Source organism: Tiliqua scincoides, chromosome 8 (genome assembly GCF_035046505.1).
Source record: "Tiliqua scincoides isolate rTilSci1 chromosome 8, rTilSci1.hap2, whole genome shotgun sequence".
Lineage (NCBI taxonomy): Eukaryota > Metazoa > Chordata > Lepidosauria > Squamata > Scincidae > Tiliqua > Tiliqua scincoides.
Genome location: NC_089828.1, coordinates 54,924,345 through 54,938,098, shown reverse-complemented (window position 1 = coordinate 54,938,098; position 13,754 = coordinate 54,924,345). Strand labels below are relative to the sequence as shown.

The following is a 13,754-nucleotide window of genomic DNA, read 5'->3' as shown; positions in this document are numbered from 1 at the left end:
TGGGACTCCTTAGCCTGGGAAGGCAGCTCATCTGAGAGAAGGAAAACTCTGATCCCAAACCTCCACTGCCTTGTGGCTACATCCAGTTATGGAAAAGGCTTCAGGAGTCAACCTCGAGGCAAAATCCGGAGCCGGAGTCCCTGAGGCAGTTCATGGCTGAACACAGTCACGTTCTGGCAACTCCTGCGATGCCGCTGGAACCAACCGTATTGGCTTCTGCCTTTCCATTGGACCAGTTCAGCGATGTGGAGAGGGGGATTTGCTGCATGGGAAACAGCCTATCCTCCATACCTACTTTACCCAGGCTTCGCGCACTGGAGAGGACACTCTGTTCCAGAACCACCATTCAGAGCGTGACACCATAGTCTTCCGAGACTGAAGGATGCCAACACACTGGTTCACACATACATTGTCAACCCTTGATGCCTGCGCCACCAAGGGACAATCACCTTGTGGGAATGGTCCCTCAAATATGCCTTTAAGAAGGCTGATAACACAAATCACCCCAAACACTGTTTTTCCATGAAGTCCGGTCACAGATTCAGCTGCCAGGTATCAGGTCATTTGATGGGTCAGGAAACCCAGGGCCAGGCATGCATGTGTGAACCCGCTGGGAATGACTCTGAAGGGAGGGGCCGCTTGCCCGCCGCGCTGGGGCTCCCTGCCAGACTGGATGCTCCACCCCCCTCCAGCTATGCCACTGAGAACACTCAGTCAGTCAGCAGACTGCAAGGACCAATCTCTGTCCATCAGAGCCTATAAAGCCAGAGCCTCAGAGCTTGAGCTTCATTATGTGAGCAAAATTTTCCCTGGCATGTAGTATTTTTGTGCGCAAGCACGAAGTTTTGAGTTGCCTTGGCATATGTGGCAACAGCAGAACACATTCTGCGCCTGCGCGGCAAGAGCAAATTCTTGGCCTTGGTGATGACTCTAAACCCAGTGCTGTGAACAACAGAATCATATCTCAGGAATGTGTATTGTGGTTAAGCTAGAACTAGCTAGTAGGCAGCCAGTATAATCTTAGCAACCTTCAGTAATTTTCCCTATTGCATAGCTTTGCATCATGTGTTTTGAGAATGAATAAAAGTCTGAGAAAGCTAGCCGGGAGAACGGACTTCTCTCTCGATCTCACACCATCCTACTTCCGGCTCAGCTCTTCCTGCATCAACCCTCTGAATGAATGTCTGCCGTGTCTCATTCATTGCTCTGCGCCTCGCTGCCCCTATTTATAGTCTAAACCTTCTCAGTGCCTCTGCACTCCCACCAAACAAAAAGGCCCCAGAGGCCTTGGTTGTTTCCCATAGCAGCATTGTGCTGCTACATGGCAGGTGCTCTGCTTAGACAAGCGCCCATTCTTTCCGCCTTTCCTGGACTTTCTCTCCTTCTGGCCCTGTTGACCTTGGGTTACTACTTCTAAAACCCTGCCAGTTCTTTGGACTGTCAACCAGCTTCCTTTGGACCTGGAAATCTGACAACTCGGGAGCTCGAACTCGAGAGGTTCCTTAGCAGGTGTTTCTCCCTGAAGGTTGACTCACAATTAGCACTTGTCCCATGAGAAGACACAGGCTGCAGTCCTAGGTATACTTACAGCGGAGTAAGCCCCGCTGATCACAGTAGGGAGCACTTTGGAGTAAAAAAGCAGCAGACCGCACAGCAGGGCATTAAGTAGAAAACTCAGATCCTTTCTGAGATCAAGGACATTATTCGATTATGTCCAACCGCAATACGTTCTCCAGTTTTGTTCTGCTATCATAGAGCACAATTTCACATTTCTTGGGTCTTTCCTAAACATAACTTTCCCCTCTTTTTTGAGGGGGGGGGAGAGGGAGAGGAATAGTGGAAATATTAGTCAGATCACTCTCAAAAACCAGACTCTGTAATACCTGGCCTTTTCTGGGGAAGGGTATCATACAATTTAGTATCCATTTTGCTCCAAAACTTGTCAAAGTTTTGTGTCAAAATTTGGAGAGAGATTTACAGTGCAAGAAGATGGCCATTTTCTTGGAAGTAATCCCCACTGCGATCAGTACAGCCAACTCCCTGGTAAGTGTGTTTAGGGTTGTAGCCTAAAACGAATCTAAAACCGGAATGCAAAAACACAGCCATTTCCATTAGAACTGCCAGCAAAAGCAATATAAGAAGACATAATTCTATATTATGGAGACTTCCCCCAAACCATTTTAAAGGTAACGTACAGTGGGGGAAAAAGGAAACTTAAGTTAAAAAAAAAGAAGACTGTATAGATACCTTTCCAATCCTGTTATCGCAAAGCAAGGGAGGGGGGTAAAAATAAGTGCACCCCGTTTCTCTCCCATCAATCGCCTTCAAATAACCATTAGTCTGGTTCCAGGATTAATCAGGTATCTGAGAGGCTACACCTAAATCTGTTTGCACACCTGACCCTCACTTAGCCAGCCCAGAGGTCTACAGAGGGGCCGATTCTGTTATGGTTTGACATTTTCGGGAAGGAAAAACAAGCACCAACCTCTACAATGCTCTTCTTGTTTAAGGATTGACTTCTCTCTTTCTCCTCCCACCTCGCTTTTCCAAGCCTGTCACAGGGTACTATTCAGAGGCCGGACCGGTTAGACAGCAAAAGGAGCCAAGAGCTCATTCAGTAGTTCTTCAGCGTTAGAACCTTTCAACGTCAATTAATTAGGATTTCAATCAGTTTTCGGAGCCGGGAGGTAGTCATGCAAAATTGGCTGGAGTTGGATTAACCTACACGGTTGACTGGTGGTGACATCTTGATCTGGAGCACAGAAGAAGAACCACCCAATGCTCTACCAAATTTAATCAAGGTCCCAGATCACCTGTGTGATGCCCCTTTCCTGCCTGCCTGCCTGCCTGCCTAATCCACCTTTTCCATGAAGCCTCTGGCACAACCCAAAGAGAGGTTGGTGTGATGCTTTGGGATCTAGGGTAGTGCGGTGGTTTGGGAGTTACACCTGGAAGATCCAGGTTCAAATCCCTGCCTGTCATGTAGCATCTTGGGTGACTTTCTCAACCTCACCTACTTCACAGGGTTGTTGTGAAGATCTAAGGAGGAGCGGTACCATGTACAGTCAGTTATCTTTATGTGCAAGTTCATTATCTGCGACTCTGTTCTCGTTATCCACTGGGGAATCATTGGACATATTTCTGTCCATTTCCAGGCTTGCCCCACCATCCTGGACACCATCTCCCCCACCCTCCACTGCTTCTTACCAGATGCCTCATCACAGGTGCCCAGACTCCTTTTGAAGACCCTCCACCCTCCCAGCCCCACCTCTCTTTGCCCCTCTTCTTCACTCCCATTTCATCCTCTTGATGCGAGCGCTAGGAGCTTTCACTTGTTGGCTACTGCAGAGGGTGAGGTCCGTAGTGTGGAGTTCATGGCTGGCAACACTTTCATGAGAGCTGCACCTGATGCAAAGGTGTGGGCTGCTTCAGGGAATATTTGAGTGCACTCCATCGGCTCCTCTCCCCTTCAGGCTGACTGGCTTCTCCATGGGAGGACCCCTGGTCCACACCTGGCTTGCCACCGCCGACCTTCTCCATCGTCCCATAAAAAGCCTGGTAAGTTCATGGATGGCCGCATTCGTTCACTGATATTGTGCTTTTCAGCAGATCCTCCTCAGCGCTACGCTTGGCCTACAAGTCCCAACACGCCTTCCTTTCACACCATGTGATGGGCGTTGATCCTATTTTAGGACTCTTCAAGTGATCTAAATAGCTGGGTGTAGCACCCAGGAGTTCTCCGAATAGCTCGGGTCTGGAAACAGCTGTGGTTTTTAACGGCAGGGAGGGTTTGACGCGGCTAATAAAGCTTGAAATTGTCCTAGTTTAGCCACATCATTGAGCAGATGTGAAATTCCCTGGATGCACTGTTGCATCAGGGAAGAGGATGCAAAGCAAGCAGAAAGATGCCTCCTTCACTCGCATCCCTTTGCAGTTTGAGTGCAGAGGAGGACCAAAATTTGAATGGCTGGAATTGTGCGCGGAACGGTTTGCAGTACTTACCAAAGGGAAATTCAGAAATTATATTGTTTGCGTGCGCAATTGATGCACAGTATCAGGATTATTTATCTAGGTACATGTACAGTTATTCAGATATGATGCTCAACACATGTACAGTAGTCTGTACCCTTTGATCAGGGTCTCCTGGACTTTATTTGACCCAGAAGGACTGGATATTATGCAATTCTGGGGAATTCTGGAGGGGAAAAAATGATGGCCCGCAATGGAAAGTACTTTCCCCCCCCCCAGAATAATCTAGAACAAAGCAATTTTCAGGCATTCTGGGTAAAAAGAAATGGGAGCCACTGGGAGGCAGCTATAGAAATGACGTCTGCTACTACTGGGGCTATAGATATAGCATTGAACTGGTCTGGAGTCTCAAGGAATCAGAATCAATCCTTAGGGGACTATTGAAGCAACCTTGGAGATTTAATAAGACCTCCTTGCCTTGGGCTGCATTCTAGATGTGCTTATCTGAGAGTAAGTCCCATTGAACTCAGTGGAATTTACTTCAGAGTAGAGATGTATAGGATTGTGCAGTTAGTGATGTCCCATCACGAGGCTGGAGGAATATATATATATATATATATATATATATATATATATATATATATATATATATATATATATATATATATATATATATATATATTCAATCTTCAGCTTCAATCAAGTTGGAAACCCAAGAAGTGAATAATGTAGCAAATGAGATATGTTAACAAAGACAAATGGAGTAACAAAATGGAGGGTAAAAAACCTTGCACATCCATAATGAACAGCGATATTGACAATGTTTGGAAGCAAAAAAATGGAACATGCACAAATTCAAAGCACTGGCTCCAAAGTTGCCTCTAGACTGACAGCCACCAAGTGTTATATCCTCAATTCTCACAGTGCAGCATAGTTTAGGGCACTGTGGGTTAAAAATGGCAGGTGCATCATCAAGCCCACCGCCCTGGAGTTGCACTGCCCATTGCAAGGGGGTGATGCGCTGGCCTCCCGCACTGGGTGGTGCAAACCCTGGTGACACCACTGTCAAGATAGGCCAGTGTGTGCATACTGGAGAATCTTCAGCTGCTGGAGAACTCCTAAGGATAAGGGGACAGTTGTCCCCTTGCCCGGGGTAAGCCCCAGCAACTGCTATGGGCCAAATGCTACCTGCACCAGCTCAACCATTGGTGCAAGTCTTTGTTGCTCCATGCAGGTGGATCAGGCCTGGGAAGGGGTTCAACCAGCCCATCCTCCGCCCCATCTCCATCTCATTCTGCCACCCCGCCTTGTTCTAGCCCCTGCGCCAGGCTTTCCTGCTCCAGTGGACCTCCTGATGTCCACAGCTACGCATGGAAAGGTTGCAGCTTTCCCACAAGTGCACCAGAATCTTGTGCTGCCATAAAGCACTGTACAGCTGCTTTGCGCTACTTGCACCAGTAGGACACATGTTCCACTGGCACTAGTCAGGGGTAGGACTGGGCCATATTTTATCTCAGTCATTTTCAACCACTGAGCCGTGTCACACTCGTGTGCCCTGAATGGTCTGCAGATGTGCCGCGGGATTTGGGGGGGAAGGTCATTTATTAGTTGGGCTGTTGGGGGATGTGAGACCCCCTACCAACAGCATGGTATGCCTTGTCAAGTGTCAAAAAACAGATGGTGGGCCTTGACAATTTTAGTACCTTGTCAGTGTGCCCTGAGATGATAAAGGTTGAAAATCACTGATTTATCTAAAGGTAAAAACAGCAAGTAGTTATTTCTTCAAGCACATCAGAAGCAGGTACACAGTGAGTGAGACAAAATGATTCCATCTCCCTTGCTACCCCTTTAGCCCAGAACAGCCTCGCACAACATCTGCAAGTTCCTCTCTCTCCTCCTCTCTTACTGTCCATCAAACACCATCTTGAAACCCACTCTTTGTGTGAAGCACAGCACCATATGATGCAATCCTTTGCTGGTTTACTCGGAAATAAGTCCCAACTGCGTTGGATGGAGCTTACTCCCAGGGAAGTGTGTCTAGAACTGCAATGCTAATCTTCTCCCTACAGCAGGGGTGTCCAAACTTTTTGGTAGGAGGGCCACATCATCTCTCTGACACTGTGTCTGGGGGCCGAATTAATTTACATTTCAAATTTGAATAAATTTACATAAATGAATATATCAGAGATGGAACTTATATGAATGAATGATCTTGCAGTAGCTCAAGGCATATAAAAGGCCTTGCATAAAGCAAGACAGGCCTTTCCTTCACTGCCACTGCTGCATTCCAGATGTGAAACAGCAAGTAGTGGAGGGAGCCCTTGTCCCACAGCTCAGGTGAGAAGTCAAACAGTTGTCCTCTTGCTGACCACAGTTGCATTGGGCCAGCACGGTCTCCAAAAAGTCTCTGGAGGGCCAGAGACTCATTGGAGACTGGGGGCTCTCTGAGGGCCTGATTGAGAGCCCCCGAGGGGTGCCCCGAGGAAAGTGGCCCCCGGGCTGGGGTTTGGGCACCCCTGCCCTACAGTAACTAAGTGGACGTCTGTATAACACAAGAAAACATTATATCATCCTGCCTCCGTTTCCCTCCCCTTCCTTTCTTGCTTCCATTTGTCTTATCTAGATTTGTCTTATCTAAATTGTAAGCCCCCGGAGACAAAGACCTGTCATCTCATTCTGCAAGCAGTGCCATATAGATTGATGGTGCTGTATAAAACAACAACAACAACAATGATAATAATTTTTAAATGTAAGCTGCTTTTAAAGGCCAGGTGAAGTCAGAAATGTGAGCTAAAAATGTGCATATAAGTAAATTAAATGAACCAACCACCAAAGGAGCACTGAAAAAATAAACACGGGGGCTCGTCAAGAAGCAAAATGAAATTGGTGGGATAAAGATGAGGTACAGAATGTCCTTCTACTTGCTCCATTGTTTATTGGGGACTGACGATGAAGAACTATGTCAAGCCGAGGTGGGAACAGATTAAGGACCCAAGAACAAAAATGGCAAATTAAAAAGGGATGAGTCACCCGCGTCAGATGGCATTCACCTGAGATTTCTTAAAGAACTCAAGTGTGAAATGGCTGATTTGGAAACGAAAATATCTGACACGGCTAAAATTGGTCTTAAGTTAAAAAAAAATAATTAATTAAAAGAGAGCAGGGTGAGGTGGGGGTGGACGGGGATGCAGGAAATTACAGCTCTGTCAGCATCCCTGTGATCGCAGGTGAATGGGTGGAAAAGATTATTCAGGCTTCAGCTGCGGCTCAACACAGTCTGCCAAGGAAGAATTGGCTTGACTTCTGCAAACGGGGAGATGCTCCTTTCGCAGGACCATCACCTGAGCCTTCTTTAAGATATAGTGGCGTTGCTACAGGGGGGTGCGGCCGCACCGGGTGACGCGAATGCAGGGGAGAAGGGGTGACACCACTACTAGCCAAAATTTTTAAATCTTGGTCTTTTCAAATAATACCATCATGTTATATGTCAATCAATGTGCAATTTCCATGCAGAAGGCAATGAAACCACATGGAATATCTCTATTCTATCCATAGCCAAGCAACTAGTGAGGGCAGGAAGGTGGTGCATCTATCATGCTCACCAGCTGGGGGGTTGCACCACCCACTGCATGGGGGGAGGTCCATTGTGAGGGTGATGTGCCGACCTCCCGCACCGGGTGATGCAAACCCTCATGACACCACTGTCAAGACGTGCCGGAGAAATCTGGTAGATGTGATGCCCACATCAAAACGGCCTACAGGTGGCAGGGAAGAGGAGCTTGTATGCTCTCTATGCAGAAAACAAATTGCCTACATGTAGCAGATCAGAAGAAGCCTAGGCTACAGCCTTTCTCCCAGACTTGCCACGCCCCTGCCTTTTGGTATATCTGTGCGATGCTTCCTTGCTTACATCTTTCAAATCTCTTCTTAAAATTCAACTTTTTCCATGAATCCACCTTTGGTAAGACTTAATCCCAGTCTAATATAACAAATTGCAAGTAAATGCAATTGAAACATGTTTATCTTGCCTCCATCCCTCCATCTTTTTGCCTGCCTTGGTGCCAATATCTCAAACTGTGGATCCAGGAAGACCCAATTTTTGGTCGGTTGTGAAACTGACAGGGCAGTTTATGTGTATCAAGGGTTAAACAAGCTGCTATTGGGGAGGAACGCTACTGTCCAATCATCATTATAGCCACACCCCTTTATTTACTTACTTACTTAGCGCGCAATCCAGCCCTTGACTCAAGAGGTGGCGCAAGTCCAAGGAGACCCATAGGGGCCAGAGGTCCTTACGCTGAGGTAAGGGAAAATGTTTTCCCTTGCTTCTGGCTGAGCCACTTTTGGTCCCTATCCTGCACTGGATACAGTGCAAGCCTCTTGGTTTGCCTGTTTCAGCACAGGATAGGACTGCGCCCTTACTTACTTAAATGCATACATATTTATCTCCCTCCTGGGCATTCAGAATGGCTATAAATCAGACAGCAGTCTCTAAAAAGTTTGGGAACTACTGATCTAGACTGTGAACACCTCAGGGCAGGGGCCTTTCTTTTCACTCTGTTAAGTGCCATCTACATTGGTGGCACTATATAGGCAGATACATTAAATATATCAGTACTATCAGAGAGTGGTATGGAGAATTCAGGAGCATTTGGTTATGGGAGAAGCCAGCGAGACGGTCACCAGCACCACTGAGGGCACAATCCTAACAGGGTCTGCTCAGAAGTAAATCCAATTGTGTTCAATGGGACTTACTCCCAGGAAAGTGAGGTTAGGATTGCAGCCTTAACCTAGCTCAGATCTCCAAAGTATCTCAGACAGGAAGGCTGGGAAAGATCTTTGGCTGAGACTCTGAAGAGTCACTACCAATTGGAACAGGCAACATCAGACAAGATGATCTGGGGTCAGGGCTACAAGTGACCAGATCGAAAGCACAGAGGTGGGTATGTAGTCCAGGTTGAACTGAAGTAAAGGTTCAGAGCAGCTAATGAGATCAAAGAGGCCGGAGGCAGGTATGAAGTCAAGGCTACATAGACAAATGGTTGGCAACCTTCAGTCTCGAAAGACTATAGTATAAGCCTACAGCACCAGGTATTCCCAGGTGGTCTCCCATCCAAGTACTAACCAGGCCTGACCCTGCTTAGCTTCCAAGATCAGCTGAGATCAGGCATGTGCAGGGCAAGGAAGCAGTTGAGGCATGAAGGCCCTTGTCCAACCTCCCCACAAGACTGTAGGTGGCCAGAGACCTAGGAGGACCAGAGGGAGAACTTGGGGCATCAGGTGCAGCCGCAAAGGCCTCTAGAAACACCTGTAGAAGCTCTATAAAAGCAGCCTGCCTCCTCGGATGTCTGCATAGATATGGTGAGGGGTTGCTCAAACTGGAGAAGCAATAATTATATTGGGTCAACCACACCTCTTTTGGCTGGACTGATGAGCTGCAACACCCTCTCAAGCCACAACCTGGTTGCCGCTGTGATGCAGTCAAGGGCAGGCCAAGAAGTCCCACTGCTTGAAAACTCTGCCAGGGCACTAGGACACCAGAGTCAACCCCTTCCCTGAGTCAACTCTTTCAGATCATCTCTGAAAACAGAGGACAACAGATAGACATCAGACGTGATAAATTTGAATGAGACAACAATGCGGAGATTCGCTGTAGCCACAGTACTCTTTACCAAATTAGGGACATCTATCAAATGGATTCTACACGCCTGGCAGCAAGCTGTTCATAAAGTGGTAGAGGACCCTTAATCAAAATTTATTGCATGTCAAGCTGTTGTGAGCTGATGTGTCTGAGTTGGGGTTTTGATGGGATGGTGGTGGCTGGGATGCTATCAATCCAGATTGAGGTGCAAACCACCCAGGGAGGGGCAATCTCTTAATGATAATATTTTACATCTACATGCAGGCACTTGCAAGGTTCACATTGCTAGAATCCCACCTTTGCCACGCAATCTCCTTTGCTGCATAAGAACATAAGAACAGCCCCACTGGATCAGGCCATAGGCCCATCTAGTCCAGCTTCCTGTATCTCACAGCGGCCCACCGAATGCCCCAGGGAGCACACCTGATAACAAGAGACCTCATCCTGGTGCCCTCCCCTGCATCTGGCATTCTGACATAACCCATTTCTAAAATCAGGAGGTTGCGCATACACATCATGGCTTGTACCCCATAATGGATTTTTCCTCCAGAAACTTGTCCAATCCCCTTTTAAAGGCGTCTAGGCTAGACACCAGCACCACATCCTGTGGCAAGGAGTTCCACAGACCAACCACACGCTGAGTAAAGAAATATTTTCTTTTGTCTGTCCTAACCCGCCCAACACTCAATTTTAGTGGATGTCCCCTAGTTCTGGTGTTATGTGAGAGTGTAAAGAGCATCTCCCTATCCACTCTGTCCATCCCCTGCATAATTTTGTATGTCTCAATCATGTCCCCCCTCAAGCGTCTCTTTTCTAGGCTGAAGAGGCCCAAACGCCGTAGCCTTTCCTCATAAGGAAGGTGCCCCAGCCCCGTAATCATCTTAGTCGCTCTCTTTTGCACCTTTTCCATTTCCACTATGTCTTTTTTGAGATGCGGCGACCAGAACTGGACACAATACTCCAGGTGTGGCCTTACCATCGATTTGTACAACGGCATCTTCTCCCTCTTCTCCATACAGGGACATCTTATCCATTAGGTGACGTGATGCTGGTAGCACTGGTGGCAGATTGCAGGGGTGTGAGAGGGCAACAGATTCAGAGTACCCTTCACCGCAAGTCTGCAGTTGACACCCCCAGCACCGCCTTCCTCCAGAATGCCACGGATGCAACCAGCACTCACCCACTAAAAGCAAGCAGAGCAGAGGCGTAGCTAATGATCACACAGCCTGGTGCCGAGCTCAGAATGATGTACTGGAAGTGACGTCAAGCCCGGGCTTTTAAAAAGTGAAAATAGGGAAACCTCTGCCCCCTAGTAGCTCACCACCCACTTCCTCTGCCGCCTCCCTCCAGGCTCCCCCCACATACTGACACCTTATTGGTTCCTTGCTGTTTCATAACAACACCTACTTAGCTCTTGGAACAATCAGTCTCATTGGTCAGTTTTGAGTTAGAGAAATCCAGTTTCTGTTACATAATGCAGTTGCGTTTTTATTTTCTGGCTACTTGGCTATAACTTTTGACAGAACAGAGATATTTTGATGCAGTTTGTTTAATTGTATTCTGAATTACATTCTGCTTCAAATGGTTTGTAACAATGGCATTATTCAAAAATACTAAGGTTTTCACAATTTTGGCCACTAGCGCCAAGCTCAGGTTGTTGCCCTCCTCAAGCCTGTTGCTCGGTGCAATTGCTACCCCTTGCACCCCCCTTAGCTATGCCACTGAAGCAGAGAGTCGATCGCCCACCTCTTTCCTTTGCTCCAGGTGTGGTTTATTCAAGAATGGTAGTGCAAGACTTTATTTGCAAGGTTTAATTTACAGGGACTGTGTGAACAAAATCACCTCCTTTGTTCATGTGTTCCCTTTAAGTCAAGCCAGCCGTCCTGCACATTTGCAACTGAAGAAATTGTACCATGGCAATACCATGGTATAGCCATTATTACCTATATAATGCTTTTCAACAACAACAACAAAAAATGGTAGTTCACAAGGCAGTTTACATCATGACTGCTTTTTTCGTTTTGTAATTACACAGTCGGTGGACCCAAAGCAGCACAGTTGATGGTCTTTTCCTATTTGAACAGAACAGCCCAATTCTCTGCAGTGCTGGTGCCAGTGGCATAGCTAAGGGGGTGCGGACTGCACCAGGAGACGCTCTTGGAGGTGGTGGTGACACTGCTAGTTGCCAAAATGGTGAAATCTTGGTATGTTCAAATACTACCATCATGTAATGTATCATTTGATGAAGAATTTCATGCAGAGTACAATGCATCAAAACCCATTTAGTTATCTGTAGTCTATCAAAAGTTATGGCTAAATAACCAGAAAAAGAAGATACAACCGCCTTCCGTAACAAAAAAGGGGATTTCCTTAACTCAAATCTACCCAATGAAACTGATTGTCCTGGGAGCCAATGAGGTGTTATGATAACACAGCAGGGAACAAATATAGCAACTGTTACCCTGCACATGCCCGATCTTGGAAGCTAAGCAGGGTCAGGCCTGGTTAGTACTTCGATTGGAGACCGCCTGGGAATACCGGATGCTGTAGGCTTATACCATAGTCTTTCGAGACTTAAGGTTGCCAACCAAAAGGGAACTAAGATGTCAGTATGAATCAGCTTTCATTTTCATGGACCAGAGTGAATCCTAGAACTCTTGTTCAGTTCTGTGGGTGTCATCAAGTTGGACACTGGTTTTTGACTGGTTACTGATTCATTGGGTGACCTGTACTGTTATACATTAAAATAAATAAATGTTGGGGGTGACAGCAACCCTAGTGATGCCACTGCATATGGGTTGTGTGTATGATAAGAACATAACATAAGAACAACCCCACTGGATCAAGCCATAGGCCCATCTAGCCCAGCTCTTGTATCTCACAGCAGCCCACCAAATGCCCCAGGGAGCACACCAGATAACAAGAGACCTGCAAGGCCTCCTGGGAATTGTAGTTAAGAACATAAGAACAGCCCCATTGGATCAGGCCATAGGCCCATCTAGTCCAGCTTCCTGTATCTCACAGTGGCCCACCAAATGCCCCAGGGAGCACGCCAGATAACAAGAGACCTCATTCTGGTGCCCTCCCTTGCATCTGGAATTCTGACATAGCCCATTTCTAAAATCAGGAGGTTGCACATACACATCATGGCTTGTAACCTGTAATGGATTTTTCCTCCAGAAACTTGTCCAATCCCCTTTTAAAGGCGCCCAGGCCAGCTGCCATCACCACATCCTGTGGCAAGGAGTTCCACAGACCAACCACACACACTGATATTGTAATTTATTCGGTATGGTCTGGTACGGAAGGAGGTTCGTCATGGGGATGACACAATGAGCTCTCGCACTGGGTGAGGCGAGCCCTAGTGACTGGCACAGTGGGGCCGCATGACCTAGGCTTTATCCAGAACTGGAATTGAGCAGGAGGGAAGTCTCCTCCATGTTAATCCCCAGCCTGCCCAATGGGGTTACTAAGATCTAAATCGCTAACACAAGTCCAATAAGCCCTGTGTAGGGCTTCCAGGCCTAGGAAGGGATTTCCATTCCGGTGGCCATTTGTCGAGATTTGGAGCTGGTGGGACAGCACAGGGTTCCTACATGCACAGTGCCACAGATCTGCGTGGCCAGCTAGTAAGATTTGACTGGAAGCCATCTTTCTAAAAGCAATTGGGGTGGAGCTGAAAAAAATAACATTGATTATATGAACAGTCTTACTGTCACTCGGCTCGAAATGGATCAGTAAAATTAACTGCCTTGTAAAGACAGCTCCTCAAAAACTGTCAAAGAAAGCTTGATGTCAAAAACATGGGATATGAAGGGTGAGTTTGAGGGGGATAAGACTGTTTCGATCTTGTCTGGTCTCGGAAGCTAAGCAGGGTCAGGCCTGGTAAGTACTTGGATGGGAGACCGCCTGGGAATACCGGGTGCTGCAGGCTTATACCATAGTCTTTCGAGACTGAAGGTTGCCAACCATCTCCCTATACGGAACACTATCTCCCGATCTTGTCTGATCTCGGAAGCTAAGCAGGGTCAGGCCTGGTTAGTACTTGGATGGGAGACCGCCTGGGAATACCGGGTGCTGTAGGCTTATGCCATGATCTCGGAAGCTAAGCAGGGTCAGGCCTGGTAAGTACTTGGATGGGAGA

The 13,754-nt window shown here is 47.2% G+C and overlaps 1 pseudogene; it reads right to left on the bottom strand.

Annotated features, from left to right (window-relative positions):
• Positions 1-9,045: 9,045 nt before the first annotated feature.
• On the bottom strand, positions 9,046-9,164 carry LOC136659650 (5S ribosomal RNA; annotated as a pseudogene).
• Positions 9,165-13,754: the final 4,590 nt, after the last annotated feature.